The sequence below is a fragment of the Peromyscus eremicus genome, chromosome 1 (assembly GCF_949786415.1).
Source record: "Peromyscus eremicus chromosome 1, PerEre_H2_v1, whole genome shotgun sequence".
Taxonomy (NCBI): Eukaryota; Metazoa; Chordata; class Mammalia; order Rodentia; family Cricetidae; genus Peromyscus; species Peromyscus eremicus.
In genome coordinates, this window is record NC_081416.1 from 139,635,896 (window position 1) to 139,656,595 (window position 20,700).

General features: G+C 35.7%; 1 long non-coding RNA gene across 1 annotated transcript; it reads right to left on the bottom strand.

Annotated features, from left to right (window-relative positions):
* Positions 1-7,519: 7,519 nt before the first annotated feature.
* Positions 7,520-19,246, bottom strand: LOC131902334 (uncharacterized). Its single transcript, XR_009377067.1, has 5 exons — positions 19,152-19,246; positions 18,385-18,571; positions 15,684-15,722; positions 11,671-11,797; positions 7,520-8,219 (listed from the first exon to the last, which is right to left on the bottom strand). It is a non-coding gene; the product is annotated as an uncharacterized LOC131902334 (long non-coding RNA).
* Between the last annotated feature and the right edge of the window lie 1,454 nt (positions 19,247-20,700).

Below are 20,700 nucleotides of genomic sequence, written 5' to 3' on the forward strand. Positions count from 1 at the left end.
ACTCAGGGCTTATTAATAAATTTTAAAAAGAAGGTGTTAACTTGAGAGGCATATGTAGTGGAGGGATTAGAGGTAGTTGGAGAAAGGTGGTGGTGAATAGATATGATCAAAATACATTGTACAAATGAATACAATCTTCAAAAAATATTTTTAATAAAATATACGAAGATTATTACGTTTATAAGTTTCCCATTAGTCTGTAATTATAAGCATTACATGGATTTTCAACTGAATAATCTCATGAAAAGTTACCTAATAAAGTGAATAAATTTTATTTTAAAGTCATGATAAAATACTGCCTGGCACTCACATGGACATTATTTAACTTGGATTGACCTTGCACTAGAGATGCACATTTCTCTGCTTCCCTGGATGCAGTGATTCAAGCATGGACAACTAGACCTGAGCTACATAGTGAGACCCTCCCTTAATGAGCAGAAAGACTGTTAGAGTCAGAGGCCCTGGATATCTGGAGGTAGGTAGCATCTCCTAGATTAAATAGGGAAGTGCATTTAGGAATTCTCATGAACTTGGTTGCCCGACACAAGACCAATGTAATGAAAACACCAATATTAGTAAGTATGTTAGAGAGGCCGGGGCAATTCCACATGGTCCCAACCTTAAGCAAAGAGATCCAGGAGGTTAAAGGCTGCTGAGAGAGGGAGAAACAGTCTCCTCCAGGGACAAATTCTCACTAGATTTTCCATTCCCAAGTTGTCATCCTTGGACACATGCACGTACGAGTAAAGATAAATGTACTCAGTAGGTTATATATACATGTGTATATACACATACAACAGTAATAGTTTTTAAAGAGATTGTGGATTGGAGAAGAGGGGGTAGCTGGAAGGGGAGGAGTGTGAGGTCAGAGTGAGGTAGATCCAGTGCTCATATATTAAGTATTCAAACAACCTACTATGATTTTTAAATGAAAAAGATATCTATAAAAATTATCAAAAATTTAAAAGATTGTCAGTTTCCCATGTATCTGACAATGGATTGTAGAAGTTTCATAGATCATTAATTGGAAAGGAAAACAATTCTAGAAGATTCTTTGGCGACTATAATGTTAAGCAAAATTCTATTCTATGATGAAAAAAATCCACTTTTTAGATAATTATATCAGAGATATGTCAACATCAAAAAAGCTGAAAATTAGGTACTACTCAGGTATTTATCAGTAGGAGACTGGATTTAAAAAGTTATTAATATGCCCATCTAATGGATTACATTAAAATTATGAAGAACATATTTAAAAACCTTATGGGTAGAACTTCACAAATGAATGTCAGTACCACTATGACACATGTAAGAAGCCAGACACACATTGTGATTTTAATCATGTTAATTGAAAAACAGGCAAAAGTAATCTATACTAGTGGAAACAAAACACTATTCCCTTTAGAGAATTAGCTTTCCAGGAAAGAATAACCAGCAGAACTTTAATAATAATAAATATTTTATCCATGCAGTGAGGTTGTAATTGATGAATAATGCCCCTATAGGCTCATATATATAAATGCTTAGGCACCAGGGAGTGACACTATTTAAGAAGGATTAAAAGGTATGGCCTTATTGGAAGAAGTGTGTCACTGGGTGTGAGCTTTGATGTTTCAAAAGCCTGTGCCTGGCCCAGTCTCTCTCACACTGCCTCTTAGCCTAAATATTAGAATATAGCCCTCAGCTACTTCCCCAATGCCTGACTGCCTGACATCATGTTCTCTGCTATGATGACAATGGATTTAGCCTCTGAAGCTGTAAGCAAGTCCCAAATTAAATGCTTCATTTAAAAAGAGATGCCATGGTCAGAGTTTCTCTCCACAATGACTAAGACAGAAGTTGGTACCAGGGACTTGGGTATTGCTTTGACAAGTCTGACCCTACTGTTTTTTGGAAGGATGTGGAAGACATTGTAACTTTGGACCCCAAAAGCCACTGGACACTTTAAGAGAGCTTAATGGGTCCTCCTAGTAGGAGCATGTAAGGCAAGGCTGAGGGTGATTTGAGTAATAGGGGACCAATCCAAGAAGTTTCAGAGAGGAAGAATATTAGTTAAGTGTACTAGAGACCACTCTTGTGATATTTTGGCAAAGAATGTGGCTGGTTTTGGCCCTTGTTCTGAAAATATGTCTGAGGCTAAATTGAAGAGTTTTGCATTAATAGTGTTCAAAGAGAAGATTTCAAGACAGCCTATTTTTTTACTGTGCCATATGCTTATTTGTGGCCAGATATATAATGAAAAGAAGAAAGCTGAGTAAGTGAAAATACAAAATGTATTGTTTGAGGAGAAAAGGATTACCAGAAAATATAATAGAGCTAAGTTCTATGTTCTAGGAGACAAAATGTTTAAAGAAAAGCCTGATGCTAAATGGAATAAAGGAAATGGTGACCTAAGGGCAAGACCCCACCCAGCTAAGCTTCCCAGTTGTGAAAAAGAACTTTTAAAAAAGATTAAACAGTAAAGGAAACCATAAAAAACAGAAAACTGATTAAGATGTAATTGAAAAGGGAGGCCTTGTTCTTACCCCAGCAATCAGCAGAACTTGAAGCTTTGGTCACATGGTTCTGGTTTGAAAGTCAAGAATACTAGAAAGGGCTTATGGAATCTCCCTCTGTGGCTAAGGGAAGCTGCTGAGGCTAGGTGTGTGTCAGTGGTGTCCCTGCATGAAGGATTATAGAGGCCATTGCATGAAGATGTGAGGGTGAAGCCTGGTTTGTGTGGGAGAATGAAACATTTTGGAGATGCCAGAGTCATGGGATATCTGGAAGGAGAACTACGTGGAATCAGTGAAGTGTGTTGCAGTCAACAAACCTGAAAGTAATTGAAGGTATGAGAGGGCTTTGACATCAAACATGGAGATACAGAATCTGGAGTTTACCCGCTGGCTTTTCTTTTTGCTTTGGTCTAGCATTTCCTCATTATGCTCTGTTTCTTCCTCTTTGGAATGATAATGTATATTCTGCATTGCTGTATGTTGAAGGTGTATGATTTGCTTGTTTATTTTTTATTTTATAGGGGGTTACAGTTAAGTTATTGCCATGAGACTCAAAAAAGACTTTGAACTTGTGTCTCTTAAACAGTGATGAGAATGTGAAAGAATATGGGAACTTTTAAAGTTGGACAAAACACATTTTTTATTATGATATGACTGTAAGCCTATAGGAGCTAGGGAGTGGAATGTAAGTAAGAATGGCCCTGGTAAGTTCATATACTTGAATGCTTAGTCACCAGGGAATGACACTATGGGAAGGTATGGCCTTGTTCGAGCCAGTTTGTCACTAGGGATATATTTTAAGGTTTCAAAATCCTAGGCTAGGTCCAGTCATTTTTGCTCTGTCTCTGCCTCCAGATCAGGATATAGTTCTCAGCTACTGCCCCAGCACCTGCCTGCATGCTGCCATGCTTCCTGCCATGATAATACTGGACTAAGCCTCTGAAACTTAAGTAAACCCCCAAATAAATGCTTTCTTTTATAAGAGTTGAATTGGTCATGTGTTTCTTCATGATAATAGAACTGTAACTAAGACAGAGGTAATATTTTACAACATAAAAACATTTAAGACCACGAAATTGAGTGAGTAAGAAAATGGGAGTGGGTCTGGAAGGAGTTGGAAGAGGATGTAAATATGATCAAAATATATTATACAAAATCCTCAAGCAACTTAGAAGAAGATATATGCACTCAAATATGTAGATTTTACCTATGAAAAGGTATAAATTATTAAACATGATAAGAAGCTTCTAGCCAAGTGGTGATAGTACACACCTTTAATCTCAGCACTCTGGAGGTGGAGGCAGATGGATCTCTGTGAGTCTGAGGTCAGCCTGATCTACAGAGCAAGCTCCAGGACAGCCAAGGCTATACACAGAAACCCTGTCTCAAGAAAACAATACAAAATAAAGTTACATAATAGTAGAAAAGTATCTGCTGTATTTACACACATATACCTTGGAGATTTGAGGGTGGATGTCCAGGGGTGTGAATGAGAGGAAGACAGAGACAAAGAGAATGATGCAGTAACACTAGTTGTCTTTATGGAGATGAAGAAACTGCATGGCCAGCAATGCTGGAATTAAGAATTAGATTTACTTGAATTTACTTTTGTAAACTATGAATTTTGTAATATACACAGTCATTTAAACATACATTTAAAATAGCCAGTGAGATGACTCAGCAGGTAAATGTGTTTGCTGCAGAGCCTGATGACTGGCACTCAATCCCTGGAACCTAGATAGTGGAAGGAGAGAATTGACTCCAAGTTATCCTCTGGTCTATATATGTGAACTATGGTAAGCATGTGTTTCTCCTCTAAAATTAAGGAAGAAATGAATAAATAAATGCATTTTAAGTTGTCTCTGAGGAAAAACTGCTAAGATTTACCTGACTCATTTAAAAAAAATATTTGGTGAGTGTGTTTGAGTTCCTAGGCATACGTGTGTATGGTGAGGGAGGGGGTGCCGGGTGTAGGGCCAGAACAACTGTGGTTGTTATTGCTTAGCACAATATGCTTTAGCATGTTTGTAGTTTTTTTGTTTGTTTGTTTGTTTGCTTTGAGACAGGGTCTCTCATTGGTCTGGAGGCCACTAATTAAGATGGGCTGGATGCCTAGTGAGCCCCAGGGATCAACCTGGCTCTGATTTCTAGCAAGGAGATTATAAGCATGTATCACCATATCCAGCTTTTTAAACATGGGTTCTGGGATTTGAACTCAAGACCTCAACAGCTAAACCACCTACTCATCCTCTCATTTAAAAATGTTTTTTTTTAAATAACATGAAGACTATCCAGCAAAGATTAATCATGTTGTAACATGGGCTCTTGCCCTGGTATGTACAACTTCACCGTCCTTTCCTCTCCTGCTCCATGGTTATAATTTCAGAGAGTACATAAGAAAGCACATTTTTCATTACTAAGAACAAATGGAAATGAATAGTTTACAAGTGTTTAAGCATTTCTTACTAAAAGAGTCTAAGCACACGGAAAACACACACACACACACACACACACACACACACACACACACACACACACACGGACTTTTTATAAACTTAAAAACTATGCTAAAATCTTGATTGTGGAAGAGAGGGAAAAACCTGGCAATTCTAAAAACCTATTTTGTAACTTGCTCCTTTAAAAAGGCACAGTTTAAACAGTGTGATAGAAAGTCTGTGTGCACTGTGATCCTCTATGAGAAAAATGTTAAACAGAAGACACCAGATATGAAACGAACAATAACTAGTAAGATGGGAGCAAAACTATACAGCCTTATTTACATGGACCACCACTGCACAGCAGCTGATTTCATGGTACCAACTCATTGAGCATCATAAAGAAAACTCTCTACATTGTTTAAACATAATCAGAAATGCTAACACCAAAGTAGAAAAGGAAAGTCAATGGAAAAGTGATTTCATATAATCATATACACTCAATAATTTCAAATCAAATTTAAGTGCCTATAGCTCAGCAGTAAATAAAAAGAATTAAGCAAAACAAGAGTATGCTCACTCATGGAATAAAAGGATTTCTACAAATTGAAAAATAAATATTGTACAGCAATTAATAATTCAAAAAAGAATAGTACAATTATTTGGGTAAAAAGCAACAATTACATCTTCCACCTAGGTTTGATTCAAATTCTTTAGAAAAATATAAAACATGGAAGGAAGACTTTTCTAACAGAATATACCAAATATTTCAGAGTTAAAAGTTATAATCTTACATTGATACTTAAAACCATTCACATTAAAAAAAAATAACTTACCTTTTGGGAATAAGACCTGATACCAACCCTAGTAAGTCCTGCTTAGCAAGACAAAACTATAAACTGATAAATTCTATTTCTCTCATAGGCAATAGCTCTTCTGTCATTATAAATATCTATTAAGAGAAACAGCTCACTTAGATAACAGTTTGATTATCAAGAAGCACATTAAGAATCTCACCACACTCCCATTCATTTTAAAATATCGCATGCTGAACTATGCATTTATAATCATGTCTGTGCTTTAAACCACAGAATCCCAGATCCAAAGGCCCTTCTTTTTTGCCTTTCAACCACTACTAAACCCTGTTAAGGTGGTGTTTTCCCTTGCTGCAGTAAGTTTAATAAACTCAAGTTTGCTTGATCATAGCTCTTTCAGGTGGTCTTTTGGAAGCATAGACCAGCAGCAATGTGCTATTCAACCTAAGAAGCACTCGTTAAATATCATTTAAATCAAGTGTGAGTAATATTTCCACAAATTTTTTAAGTGCTCTAAAAGTACCGGTCTGGGGAAATTTTATCAAAATAACCAAAATTAATATCAATTGGAAGGAGGAAAATCAATATTTGCAAAGAATTTGGGGTACATTCTGAAAAAAATCAGTAGTAACGTGGCCACTTAACCTCCCCAAACAAAACAAAATCTAAAAAACAAAACAAAAACAAAAACAAAAACAAAACAAAACTTTCAGATACATAAAAATGAACAAGCAAATAAAAGAAAAGAAAAACCCAACATCACGGTGAAAATATAAACAGTAATCAAATGTTTAATAAAAGAGACATACCTTGTCCTTAATTATGAAGACAATATTATTTAAAAACAGTTTCCCCAAATTAATTTATTAAGGTTGACGAAATTGCAGTCTAAACTGTAATTTCTTCCAACAAGAAGACACATGAGACAGGAGGCAGAAGAAGAGACACACGTACCCACAGAACAAAAATGGAGCCATTCACGGATGAATACAGCACATGTGCAAGATGGCATTACAGATAAATGGGCAATTATTGGCAAATAATCATAAGTAATGACAAATAACTTGCAACTTTAAGATTTTAAAACAAAATTCTTTTCATGACATAGAATTTGAATTAAAAAACACAAAAGAATTAGGATTAACAAAGGAGAGGGGCTTTATGGGCTCAGAATATATTTTTTTTTCAAAAATGACATGAAACTCAGAAGCTATAAAAGCAAACATGGTTATAGTTGGACATGTAACAATTATACACATTCTTATAACAAAACAAAGTTCAAAAGTGTGAAAAACATGTAATGTTTGACAATCCAAAATCTTATTTTGATTTTTAAAAGAGACTAAAACCTCCACATACTCTCAAACTTTGACATAAAGAAGAAATCAAAAAATACAGATGGCTAATAAACATGAAAATGATCAAACTCAAAAATAAAATAAATACAATTTAAGACAATAGGTTGGACTAACACACTGGAAGAGATTTCAAATATTTGTAAAATCCATTGTATGTGGATTATGAGGATGGTATTCTAAGGCATTGCCATTGAGGAGAAAGCTATTGAGCACATTTAAAAGGAATTGTGATAATTTTAAAAAATTAAGTGTTAATATGTTTTTAATTTTAATAATTTAAGTACTAGGTAATTTTACTGTAATAGAGGAGACAAATACAGAATTATTGATAATATATGTATGTGTGTATATACATATATATGAACATATGTATATATATATACATATGGCAGTTCATTGCACAGAAATTTGGCACCTACATAAATGTCTATGAATGGGCAATGCTTAAAACATTTAATTCTATTTCATCTACAAAGCAGTCATGCAGTCATTCAAAAAATGACATAGATATTAATGTAGTACTGAAATAGAAAAGCTCATCAAAAAGACTCTTAAATAAAAGTAGCAATTTGCATAAGAATATGATCCCACTTCTAGAAGTCCCCCCAGAAAGTATGCGCATTTTTGCATATATTTATCTGCTTAAGAGCATGTATAACCCTTCCTTAATGGGGGGAAACTGTAGGAAACTTTCAACTCTCTTGAAAGAGAGAAGGCCCATAATTTATGTATCATATAAGTATACTTTGAGTTTTTTTTAATCATGCAGTTCTTTTATAATATCTCATATTTTTAAAATTAGCAGTGTATATTTATAGGAGCACTGAATATTTCCACCATTTTGAGCTTCTCGTGCAATATTATTTCATCTACTGAGGCTCCTGGGATTGAGTCAAGTGGCAGCAAGGGAAACAGTCACCATGCCCAAATTAAAGTTTCATCGATGATATCCCAACATGAGCATTTCTCAGTTAAGCATTTCTTATCTGCAGGTGGTGTCTGCTGCTACACAGGAAAGAGGCATCAGCTTGTATAGTGAAGACTGTCTTGGTAAATCTGCTGGTAGAAGAGATGGCACCATCTATTATGTTTCCACCTTATCACAGCTGGTATCATCTGCCAGGACAAAAAGGGAAATTTGATAGGTTAGGAACACATATCCTAAGAAGACAGAGAGCTAGAAACTACTTGACTGTATACCAACATGTGCTAGAACAGATCTTCTTAATACATGAAGAAAGGCTCTTGGGAAGAAGCTGGGATTCATTCTGTGGCCAGAAAAAGTGATTTTGAAACTTCTTAAGAAAGGCAAATGCTTAGGAGGGGACTGGACCTGCCTCAACTGAATCTACCAGGCTGGGCTGACTCCCCAGGGGAGACCTTGCCTTGGAGGAGGTGGGAATGAGGGGTGGGTTGGGGGGGAAGGCTAGGGGGTGGGAGGAGGGAGGAGGGAGGACAGGGGAATCTGTGGCTGATATGTAAAATTAAATTAATTATAAAATAAAATGTTTTTAAAAAAGAAAGGCAAATGCTGGTGTGTCTTCTTCTTCTTCTTCTTCTTCTTCTTCTTCTTCTTATTATTATTATTATTATTATTATCCTTCTTCCTCCTCCTCTTGTTCTCTTTCTACTCCTCCTCTTCCTCCTCTTCCTCTTTCTCCTCCTCTTCTTCCTCTTCTTCCTCTCCCTCTTCTTCTTCCTCTCCCTCTTCTTCTTTTCTTCTTCTTCTTCTTCTTCTTCTTCTTCTTCTTCTTCTTCTTCTTCTTCTTCTTCTTCTTCTCCTCCTCCTCCTTCTCCTCCTCCTCCTTCTTCTTCTGGTTGAAAGTAACAGCCACCATCCAGAAACTTTGGATTTTTTTGACTTTGTGCTTTCTTCTTTTCACCTTTATTCTATAGCCTAAAACTCTAGGTCAATTATATCAGACATATATATAACATTATTTGTCAGGTCTTGTGAGGTTTCTATTTTCCACTTACTAGAGATTCTATTGTGTCTCACACATAAAGTAATTTTCTAGCCACACATGGAAACAGCCTTCAGTAGGAGTTTAGTCTATTTGATAGGAGCAGAAAAAAAAATCAAATAAATCCTTCATAGTGACAAAACATGAGCAGCAGAAAGTCAAAGAATTCCTTCACAGTGACAACATAAATTGAGATGTAGAAATGCTACAAAGATACGTGTTTTTTAAAAACACTCTAGTTATTAGCTTATTTTACAGTTTGGTCAATGGACTTAAGTAGAGTATACACAAATGTTATCCATTTCAGGAAATTAAAAATTCATTTTCTATGCAGATAAGACTTCTATAAAGTTAAGAGTACAGTTACCAAAAACCTTTCTGTGATGGTTTAAATGATAATGGCCTCTATTGGCTCCATGTTTAAGTACTTAGCTCCTCAATTAGTAGAACAATCTGGGAAGGAATAGGAGCCATGATCTGGTTGGAGGAAGTATGTCACCTGAGGTGGGCTTTGGGGTTTCAAAAGTCTCATACCATTACCAGTGTGCTCTCTGCCTTATGCTTGTAGATCAAGATGAGATATTTCATATGTTCTTGCTGCCATGTCTTACTCTGCCATCACAGACTTAATACTCTGGAACTAGAGTTCAATTAAACTGTTTATTTCATAAGCTGCTTTGGTCATGGTGTTTTATTACAGCAATAAAGAAAGTAAGTAAGATGGGTGGTGGTGGTGGTGCACGCCTTTAATACTAGCAGTTGGGAGGTAGAGCCAGGTGGATCTCTGTGAGTTCAAGGCCAGCCTGGTCTACAGAGCAAGATCCAGGACAGACACTAAAACTACACAGAGAAACCCTGTCTCAAAAAATAAACAAACAATAAAAAAAACAAAAAAAGAAAGTAAGTAAAACAGAAATTGATAACAGGAATGATGTATTCCTGTGAAGAACCTCACTATTATTTTTTGCAGAGGTGTGGAGTGTTTTGAAACTTTGGACTAGAAAAGTGGTATAATGCTATAAAAAGAGTTTAATATACTGTCCTAGGAGGATATTGGAAGAGAGCAGTGCTAAGAGAAATGTGAATTATAGAGGTCTGGCTCAAGAACTTTTAGAAAGGACTACTATTATCCAATGGGATATAGACAAGGCTTGTGATATTTTGACAAGGAATTTGGCTGCCTAATGCACTTGTCCTAAGAATTTGCCTGAAGCTAAATTGAAAAGCAATGAACTAACTTCCTGGAAGACTTTTAAGTCAACTTGTTTATATCATGTGATTATTATTAATCACTTTTATGCAGGTTATAATGTTGAAGCTCAAATGTGGCAGAAAGAAATACAAATGTACACTTCAAAGAGAAAAAGAGCACTAGAAAATTTCATGTTGAAAGCAAGGCTTGTGCTGAAAGAGATAAGGATAGCAAGGAGAAGCCTAATCCACAATGGGATAAAAGTAGAGAGTGCCCTGAGGACATGACATCAGCCAGCTAAGCTTCCAATTTGTGATCCTAAAAAGCAACAGTAAATAAAAGTTGGTGCAAATGAAATTTAAGAGGGCCAGGCACCATCCTAAGTGGGCATCCAAACTTGGAAGTCTCATGTATGTGGTTCTGGTTTTAGAGTCATGAGGGATAAACAGGTAAAGAAGTTCTGCAGTCTTACTATCTGGTGAAGAAGAGCCAATGAAGTCAGGCAATATTGTAGGGAAGTCCCTACACAAGGACCCTGAGAGGAAAGGAGGCCCTGAGAAACCATGGCATAAAGCTGTCAAAGTGAAGTTTGCATGGTATTGGAGACCCCGAAGTATTGCACATGACAGAACTGTGGGGTATCTACAAAACAGAATTGAAGACAGGGAATGTCCAGCCTGAGGAACAGATACACATTGCAGGCAGGACACCGGGAGGCTAGAGAAGTCTAAGACCTCTGACACCAGACATGGAGCTACAGGATTTGGATTTTGCCCTCCTGGGTTTTGGTCTTGCTTTGTTCCAGTATTGCCACATTATTCTCTTATTTATCCCTGTTAGAATGGTAATGAATATTCTATGACATTAAATGTTAGAAGCTTGCAATTTGCATTTTGATTTTACAGAGCATTGTAAATAAAAGATTATTTCATGTCTCAGAAGAGACTTTGGGCTTTAAAACAGTGTTGAGACTGTGAAATATTATGAGACTTTTAGGTTGGACTAAATATATTTTGCATCATGATATGACTATTAGCCTATATAAGGGTCAGAGAATGTAATGTGTGGTTTGAATGAGAAGTTGGCACCAATTGTCTCGTATGTTTCAATACTTGTTTTCTAGGTGGTAAAACGTCTGGGAAAGGATTAGGAGTGGCTTTGTTGGAGGATGTTTGACACTGAGAGCAGCTTTTGAAGTTTCAAAAGATTCTTGATATTTCCAGTGTACTCTCTGTCTTCTGCTTATAGATTAAGATACATCATCTCACATTTTCCTGCTGCCATGCCTTTACTTTGTGATCACAAACTCTAACCCTCAAGAAGCATAAGCCCAATTAAATGTTTGGTTTGTTTAATAAATTATCTTGTTAATGTTTTATCACAGTAATAGGAAAGTAACTAATAGACATACCTTCAGAGTATGGCTTTCGTATAATATATGGTGAAGAGATTTTGGTCTGAGGAATCTTCCTACAGATATTTCCTGCTCTTAGTCATTCTCTGAAGAAATTCCTGGAGTAGGACTTCTGAGTAGAAAACTAAAAGGAAACAATGTTTCCAGTGTCACAGACAAATCTACATGAAATCCATAAAATTCATTGTTTCTTTCATTTTGATTTCATTTGAAAACTGTTCTTTATTTATACAACCCTGAAGCCATAAATATCTATTCCATTTATCTTTATATTTTTGAGCATACTTTCAGGTCCTTCACCCCTTTTGTACTCCAAAACTCAGTGGATCATCTGAGTCTGAGTAAAATTCATGTTTCTAACTTTCTTTAAAAAAACATTTATCTTTAACTATTTAGAGGAGTAAGTTATTCAGAGTAATTCAAAAACCTCATACATTTAATTATCAATAGAAATTATTTAAAACTCATCCTATGATGAGATATGGCTAATGTAACAACAGTAAACATAAAAATATGTGACTAAAAATAAGTAAAAGTTCATTCAATGAATTATACAAATACTGGTCTTAAATATGGTGCTTTAATAGAAGAAGATTAAGTCCAATAAGAACTTCCCAAAGCAGAAACACTCATTATGACAACAATACTGTAATTCTCCATAACTAACCACATCCATCTGAAGCTTGGGTAAGATTTTATGCTGTTAGGCTGCAACCAAATGTCATCAAGCTTGAGTACAAGTACTATCAAGACATATGCATCTTGAGTCCTTTTCCTGAAAAATATAGGTCCTTATTCACATATTCACCACAGAAATTCCAAAAGGCTATAATTAGGAATGGATACCTTGACTGAAAGAAGTTTCCCATTCATTCAGGGCATTAAGTGCTCTTTCTTTCTGGTTTGTATCATCACCCAACAGGAAAAAAAAAACAAGAATAGTAACATATAACAATAACAAGAGGGTACACTCTCTCGTACTCTAATGAAATATCTATGAAGTATGAGTATGTTGTGTCATGTGTAAATTTGAAAGTAAAACATTTGCTGAATCCTCTGTCACACAGACATTCTCCTGTCCAGTGGACAGAGAGTATCATGTAATCATTATGCTAGTAAGATAAACATATTTATGTTTGATTACAACCAAATGTCACAAAATAAAAATGTTACCACTGTATACAAAACAGTGAAGACATGCTCTTTTAATACTCACTGAAATGTAAGAAAGGCTCCTAAAAGTTCCAGTTGGCAAAATATATTTGCAACTTAACCAATTGTAACAAGATCATCCTTAGAGGAAAATGTTCGTATGTGTGGCTGGGAAAATAGGCGACCATTATCACTATCAACTATCCTTCCCCTGAAATTCTTTTTCTTTCCAAGACTCTGGTCAAACCAAATTAGCCATGGACCAGGTCTAGGTAATATTAACTTCTCCCATATACACTAAGCAAGTTAGCTAATTGCAGAGAGAATACACCTCCTGGACATACCCTGCCAGCTGTTTCTTTAAGAATGCTAGCCATGAGGAAAGAGCAAGCCAGACTAAAGATGTCATTGCATAGGTAGTCTGACCTAGAGATCCCCTCTCTGTGGAAGCCAAGGCAATAGGAAGCACTATGTGGAGAAAAAAAAATGCTTGTTTAGCCACATAATGATCCTCTTTTAAGGTCCTGTTTGGAATGTAAGTGCTACTTAAGGATGATCCTGCATAGTACTGACAGAATAATCATTTTCTAGTTTTGGTCTTGCTTTGGTTCACTGTGCTCTGATGTATATTTTTTATCTCTTTTGGAATGGTAATGTATATTCTATGTCATTATAGATTGTAAGTATGTAATACTACTGTAGTAGTTTAAATGTAATTGGCCCCCATAAGCTCATAAGGAGTTGCACTATTAGGAGGTATGCCCTTTTTGGAGTATATATGGCCTTGTTGGAGGAAGTGTGTCACTGTGGAGGCTGGCTTTGATGTCTCGTATATGCTTAAGCCATGACCAGTGTCTCAGTGTACTTTCTATTGCCTATGGGTCAAGATGTAAGAACTCTCAGCTCCTTCTCCAACAACAGGTCTGTTTGCACGGTGCCTTGCTTCCCTCCATGATGATAATGGACTAAGCCTCTGAACTCTAAGTGTACCATACCAATTAAATGTTTTCGTTTATAAGAGATGCCATGGTCATATTGTCTCTTCACAGCAATAGAAACCCTAACTAAGACAACTATCTACCCATTCATCTGCTTTAGGAATGCTTAGAAGAAGATACACATTGCTTCCAACATGGTGAGAAGTTCTGGAAAAGGTAGGTGCTACTAGACCAGGTGCTGCACTGAATCTTTCAGCATCTAGTATTACTTGTGAAACTACCCAGTGGGTAAATTTATCTCTCCTATTAGCTTCCTTATTACCTCTAAGTGTTTGTTTGCAACCTAAATCTACTGTCTTAGCAAAACTAGTCTGTGGATACTGTACTAGGCCATCTAAATACCTAGGTAAAATGGATTAAATTAAATTGCATGGTTAAAAATAGTCTAAAATTCACTTCAAAGCAATATTGAGCGTCCTAAGTATTCTTCCTCTGAAACACATCTATAGACATGGTATATTATAACTATTTTATTTTTTTAATTATGTGTAGATATGTGTGTCTACATGTAGGTATGTGGATGTGGATGAAGGGACACACAGAGGCCAGATACATAAGAACCCCTGGAGCTGGAATTACAGGCAGTAATGAGCATTCTCATGTGGGTAATGTGAACCAAGCTTGGCTCATGCTCTTAACTCCTGAGTCATCTCTGCAGGCTCTAACCACATATTTTAAATATTTTTATTGATGATATTGAACAATGTTGGCAATGTAAAATTATTTCTCAATAACCTCAATGTAACTAGAAATTTCTATGTGTCAAAATAACAAACATATTTGATTATGTAATCATTATCTAATGGATAAATGAAAACTGTGTTACCTATGCAGAACCTGCAGAAAACATTCAGTCATGGATAGGCGAGAGGCTCATGAAGCCTGGCACTGCCCTGGGGAACTATTAGCAGTAGATGGCTTCTAAGGGAAGGGCTGTTATATTTTCAGTGCTGGAACTACTAGTGACTTATCCATGCTCTAGTTCATAGCTCTATATTCATGGTCATACGCATAGCCCTGGTTAAATTCAGTGGATCATAAAAGAAAAACAAAATTAAAAAGGCATGATAATGAGAAGGGGGCTTCTAGGGAGAGCAGATTTGGAGGAGATAGATGAGAGATAAGAGAAGGTTGAGTGTGACCAGAATGTGTTATATACATGCTTGAAATTGTCAAACAACCAATTAATTATAGTAAATAAACACATGTCACAAAAAATTTGTTGCCCAAAGTTATCTGCTGTATACTTTGTCATATATCTTCATTGTATTTACATATGTTCATCTAAATCCTTCAACCAAGAAAGCCTTGATCTGGAATTACCTGTGAAGATTCTGAGCTTTGGTAACACACTGTTAACTCCCAAAGGTACTCTGATGTGTAAATGTAGGGATGTAGAACTGAATCCCTTGCTCTGCACTATTATAGTATAATTAAAGAGGCTTAAGATTCAAATCTCATCTATTTTAAGAATGTTTCAAGAGCAATCACAGCCCTACATATTGCTTTATGTTTAAATGCATTATCTGTACAAAGTAAGAGTTAATCAACAGTTTATAAGCTTAAGAAAACTGGAGGGTGTTGTATTGTGGTAGAGGAACGAAGGCAGTAGCTCTAGAGCAAGTAGAAATTTGCTGGAGGCCCTTAGGATAAGTGTTTACATCTGTACTCACAGGAACACAGTGTTCAGATTATGTCAGGGTATTACAGAAGTTTGTCTGTTGAACTTCATATGTATGTATTTGAGAAAGAAATTGCAGTCATTGTAGAAGGAAATAAATATCATTCGAGCCATAAGACAATTGCTACATTTCTACTTGTTTAGATTATTATCAAAAGGAAAGCAGCTTGCAAACTTACCATAAATCATTCTTTGACAGTTGAACTTCATAATGCTCCCTGTTGAACAGAGTTTTGAAATCATTATGGGCTGGAGTAATAGGACACTACTGTAAATACATGATTATATATCAAATATAAGATATTTGGTCTTGAAAATTCTTACTGACACATATATGGATGGAGACCCTGACTAGCTAAGTTTATACATGTATATATCATTCTCGAAGAAGATACATAACTGTTTCCTCCAAAGGAACTATACAGACATATTTGTTAATGAAACATTGAAGTTAAGGTAAAGAATTACATAAGACAATGATATCATTACCTCTATATAGAGAAGGAAACAAACCTTCTATAACTACTGTTTACTACAAAGCTTGCTACTTTTGAGCTTCTTGGTAAGACTTCCAAGCAGTAGCATGCCCCTTCTCATCAACATCACTTCAATCTATAAAGCACAGGGAAGTTTAGAGAGCTGGGGAGCTAAACTTCCCTAGTGGAATGCTTACTTAAAAAATTGTTGTGGGGGATTTACCAGTTATTTTCTGTGTTGTCTATAGAAGACAAACAGTTAATTTGCTGAAATACAGTAGTTTAGAAGTATTTTCTAAAATACCAGTTTCAGAATTTCCTCATCACACCCAACACAACACTCATTATAACTCGCACCTATCTGTAAACACATTGAGGAACCACTGAGGGTGGTATGTAAAAGTCACCAAGAAAACCAAAATAAACATAAGAATTAGAAATTAGATTAGCTTGTGGCTAAAAATGTCTAATGTACCATGTGAATCTGGAGGAATTTGCTTCCATTCTCATCTAAGGGCGAGGAAACAAATTTTTGTGGAAAGCCCAGTGTGTAAAATTGCTTTAGCTTGTGAGAAAACCCTAGAGAAATAATGTTTCAATCTTACAGACTAATTGGTAAGTGGATTAAAGTATACTATGAAGATTCTAAATATATCATGTTTCCTGGGATTTTTTTCCAGACCTCTTTTACTTACTACAAAAACAGAAAGTGGAAACAATATTCATTTTAAAATGAGGCATTATTATTATTATTATTATTATTATTATTATTATTATTATTGCTTTGAGGAAAACAAACATCATGGAAAAGATCCTAATAGTTCAAGCAAAAGTGTGGACAGCTAATATGTGTGTGTGTGTGTGTGTGTGTGTGTGTGTTTGTGTGTGTGTGGTGCATGTGTATTAAATATAAATAAAATAATATAAATAAAATGCAACTTTTTCTTTTTCCCTGTTCATGACCTGATACTCCAGGGTCTCCTTACCACATACATATTTGTTCCATTACCTGAGTGCTAAGTGCCATTCTTTCTACTCCAATAAGGTATATACAGATCACTACCCAGTTTAGTCTTTCTGACTTATGCAAGTGTATAGGTTTCCAATACCACAGTCTTCACTGGGTGTACAAAGGAGAGTGACTAAACTCCAACTGTGTTTTACTTAATGTGTTAATCCTCCACTTTTAGAGAACTGATTTCACAACGCATTTTTCTAGAATTTTTGAGAAGATCAGTTATAATAGCCATCACTGAAACATGTTTTTTGTTTGTTTTGTTCTGTTTTTTTAAGAACTTGCAGAAAAGGGTCGGGATCTAAGTACTCTAGAACACATTGCCTTGGGACCTACTAACCTGCCACACTCAGTTACAGAGACCACTCACAAACATCAGTGACCCAGCTTCTTTGTTGCACAGACAGTATCTTTCAGACTACCATTATGTAATACTTGAAACTATAATATGCCAATAACTTAAATATAAAATTTTTAGCAAGTTATGAATTCCCATTAGTCCCTGAAGATGTATATCAGAAACCATTCCTGATATTTTTCTTCCTTTCCCAGCTCATGCTGAAGAAACAAACTTTCATATAAATCCCAGTGCTTTGCCCTTGATGATCTTTGACCACAGCGTAATCCTATTGGAAGATGAGACATACAGAAGCATGTGCTCATTAGTCTGCTGCCTATGGAATAGAAGGTTTCACATGTGCCTGCCTCCATGTTAACACATCTCCTACAATATTTTTCAACAGTTAGTGTGTTTGTCTACAGCCTCCATCAGATCAAATATTTTCCAACAAGTTCTACCAGACAAATTAAATGGAATCATCCTGGGAATGGTCAAGATTCCATTAACAACAATATATAGCAAAATCTGCACTTTCAATCACCAAATCAGATTATCTTACAATTTAAGGCTTAAATGATCCATTAATTGAATGTGGAAGAAGTTTCCAAAAGCCATTATGGAGGAATAAAAGAACAATTTTCTAAAGATTGATTACAACATCCAAATTCCAGGAGCTTGAGAAGCTACCAATTTATAGAGGAAAAAAAGGGCTATGCTACATTGTAGTGGGTAGCTGTTCCAGCTTTGACTTTGAAGCACTGCCCCCTAGTGAGGTAGCAGGTAATTGCTACACTTGCCTATATGACCTGCCCCTGCGGTATGGCCTCATTGGACCCTTATAACCTGAGATGCATATGTGCTTGCTCTCTCTTGGCTCCCTTATGATCCTGGATGCTGGACTGCAAGAATAGCTACCCACCACACTACATGACATTCTACAAAGAGTGGTCACAACATTTCAGTCAGAGTTCACAAAAATACAGTAAAATATGGACATGTGACTAGAGTAATTAGGTATGGGCACAATAGACAAGGGAAATTTCTCTTACCATGAGTCTCTAGCCTACTATTAAGAGTGATGTTCTCTAGCCATCCTTTTGAGGACACAGTAATGTTCAGGCAAGCTATATCTCAGGAGAGTCAAACTTCCCTTCATCACAACAATGAGGAAGAGAATTTTCATCAGTCTCAATACATAGTTCCCATGTAGGGAGTCTTAAGGAAGAAGACAATGTCCTAGAATTACAAAAGAGAATAAAATGGCAGACTTGTAATATTCATCGTATTAGTAAAGGCTCTGATGTCTGAATTAGCAAAGTATAAACAGCAATAATTTTCCTGAATACTTAGCAATAGTAAGATTAATATGATGAAATAGATATAAACAGTGAAAGGTTACCACCAGAGTATATCATTGTGTTTTTCTCAGAAAAAGAAGCTAATTCAAGTGGTAAAAGTCAGCTTGTTTTGGCATGACAGTAGGAAATCCATGAAACTGTGGTATCAGTTTGGACCATAAACACAAGCGATCTTAAGGAAGTTAAGATAGAAAATGTTTTAAATTGAATGCTGACTAATGAGACATTTTAAGGAATCAATCATTTTGGTTAGATTCCAGTGAGATCTATTTTTGTCAATCCACATTGTCAGTAATCACATTTACAAAGGTGACATTGAACCTAATATATCTGTCAGAACATGAGTGATGTTACATAGTTTATGACCAACTTCATGACTCCCTTTCACAGACAATGTCCAGGATCACTGGAGTCTTGTGATTTTTCTGAAAAGAATCAATATCGTACAGGTTTTACACCTTTTGATGGTTCCCACTGAGTCTTGAAGTTTGGTTTTAGCCTTATTATATTCACTATCATTCTCTGTACTTTCCAGTGATGAATTCATGTTGAGCTGCAAGAATAGAGAAAAATGTGGAAAGATGTGCAATACAGATATTAATTGTTCAAGTCAACTGTCTAGGACTCTCCAGAGAGTTGGCATTCTATGGAGCATATTGTCACATATTTGTCAAGACCATTTGCTAGGTGACACAGTTGAGGTTCTCTTCATTTCTATGTTCTTGATTTTCTGTTTTGTTTACAGGGAAAAGGCATCCCAGTAATGTATATCTCACATAGCATTATAGGAACACCAGATAAATGAAGTGATCAAACAACATTGAAACAGCTCCAATCATTAGATTGTGACTAAAAGTATATTCTATGAAAGCCTGGTATAAAAATTTAAAAACTGTTAAATCTGAAAAGTTCATATGACTATATTAGTTAACTTTCTGTTGTTGTGATAAAATACTATAACCAAAAGCAACTCATAGAATAAAGAGTTTATTTTGGCTTGTGGTTCAGAAGGAGAGATCATACTGGTAGAGGAGGTATACCAGCAGGCACTTGGAACAAGAAGCTAAGAGATCATATACACAACTGCAAACACAAGTCAGAGAGAGCAAAATGGAGGTATGAATAGGCTATAAACTCTCAAATCACACCTCCAGCAAGAATATATATATATATATGGGATCTGAATTCCCTAATACTAAACACTAACAGGGAAACAATGCAGCATGCACCAAATAAGACCCAGAAAAATTACAAGTACAAGAAAAATCAGGAATAGAGTAAGAAAATAAACTGGTGACAATTACCCCCAGATTAAATATTTTCGTTATCAGATAAAGATTTTAAGCATCATATTAAAGCTGCTTTAGCCAATATTGCATTCTCTTGAAACAAGTGAAACAGTAGAAAGTCACAGATATGTATTAGATATAAGAAAATGGACCAATGAAAATAATAGACCTGAACAATCATAACAAAAATAAAAGTCTTGCTGGATAGGCTTAATACTTATCCTAATTAGCTATTCATTTTTAATGGATAGTTAGGTTGAGTCTGTGTCAGAACTGTGAATGACTATGAAATTAATATGATACTTTAGTACCTCTTCACCATACCCATTTCATTGGCTGTAAATATATCCTGAAGACTAGACTTGCTGAATATGTAGTAGATATACTTTGGCATTTTTAAGGAGACACTATGCTGCTTTTCATAATGAGTGCATTAACTTAAATTCCCACCCTATAAATGCATATAAATGTTCCTTATCTTCTGATAGTTTCATGCTAAAAGACTTTTGGCCATCCACACATGTGAGTAACAAGATGTCCCTTTGCCTTAAATAAACATGATCCTGCCCAAGGTCAGACCACACTTCTCTTTCTACCTTCTGTCTTTCAATGGCTGCCTTAAATACTCTAACAAGTTTCACATATTCAGCAACACGTATTACTTCTTCTGTATTTGATAATAGCCGTTCAAATATATTTGAAGTAACATTTAGATGAA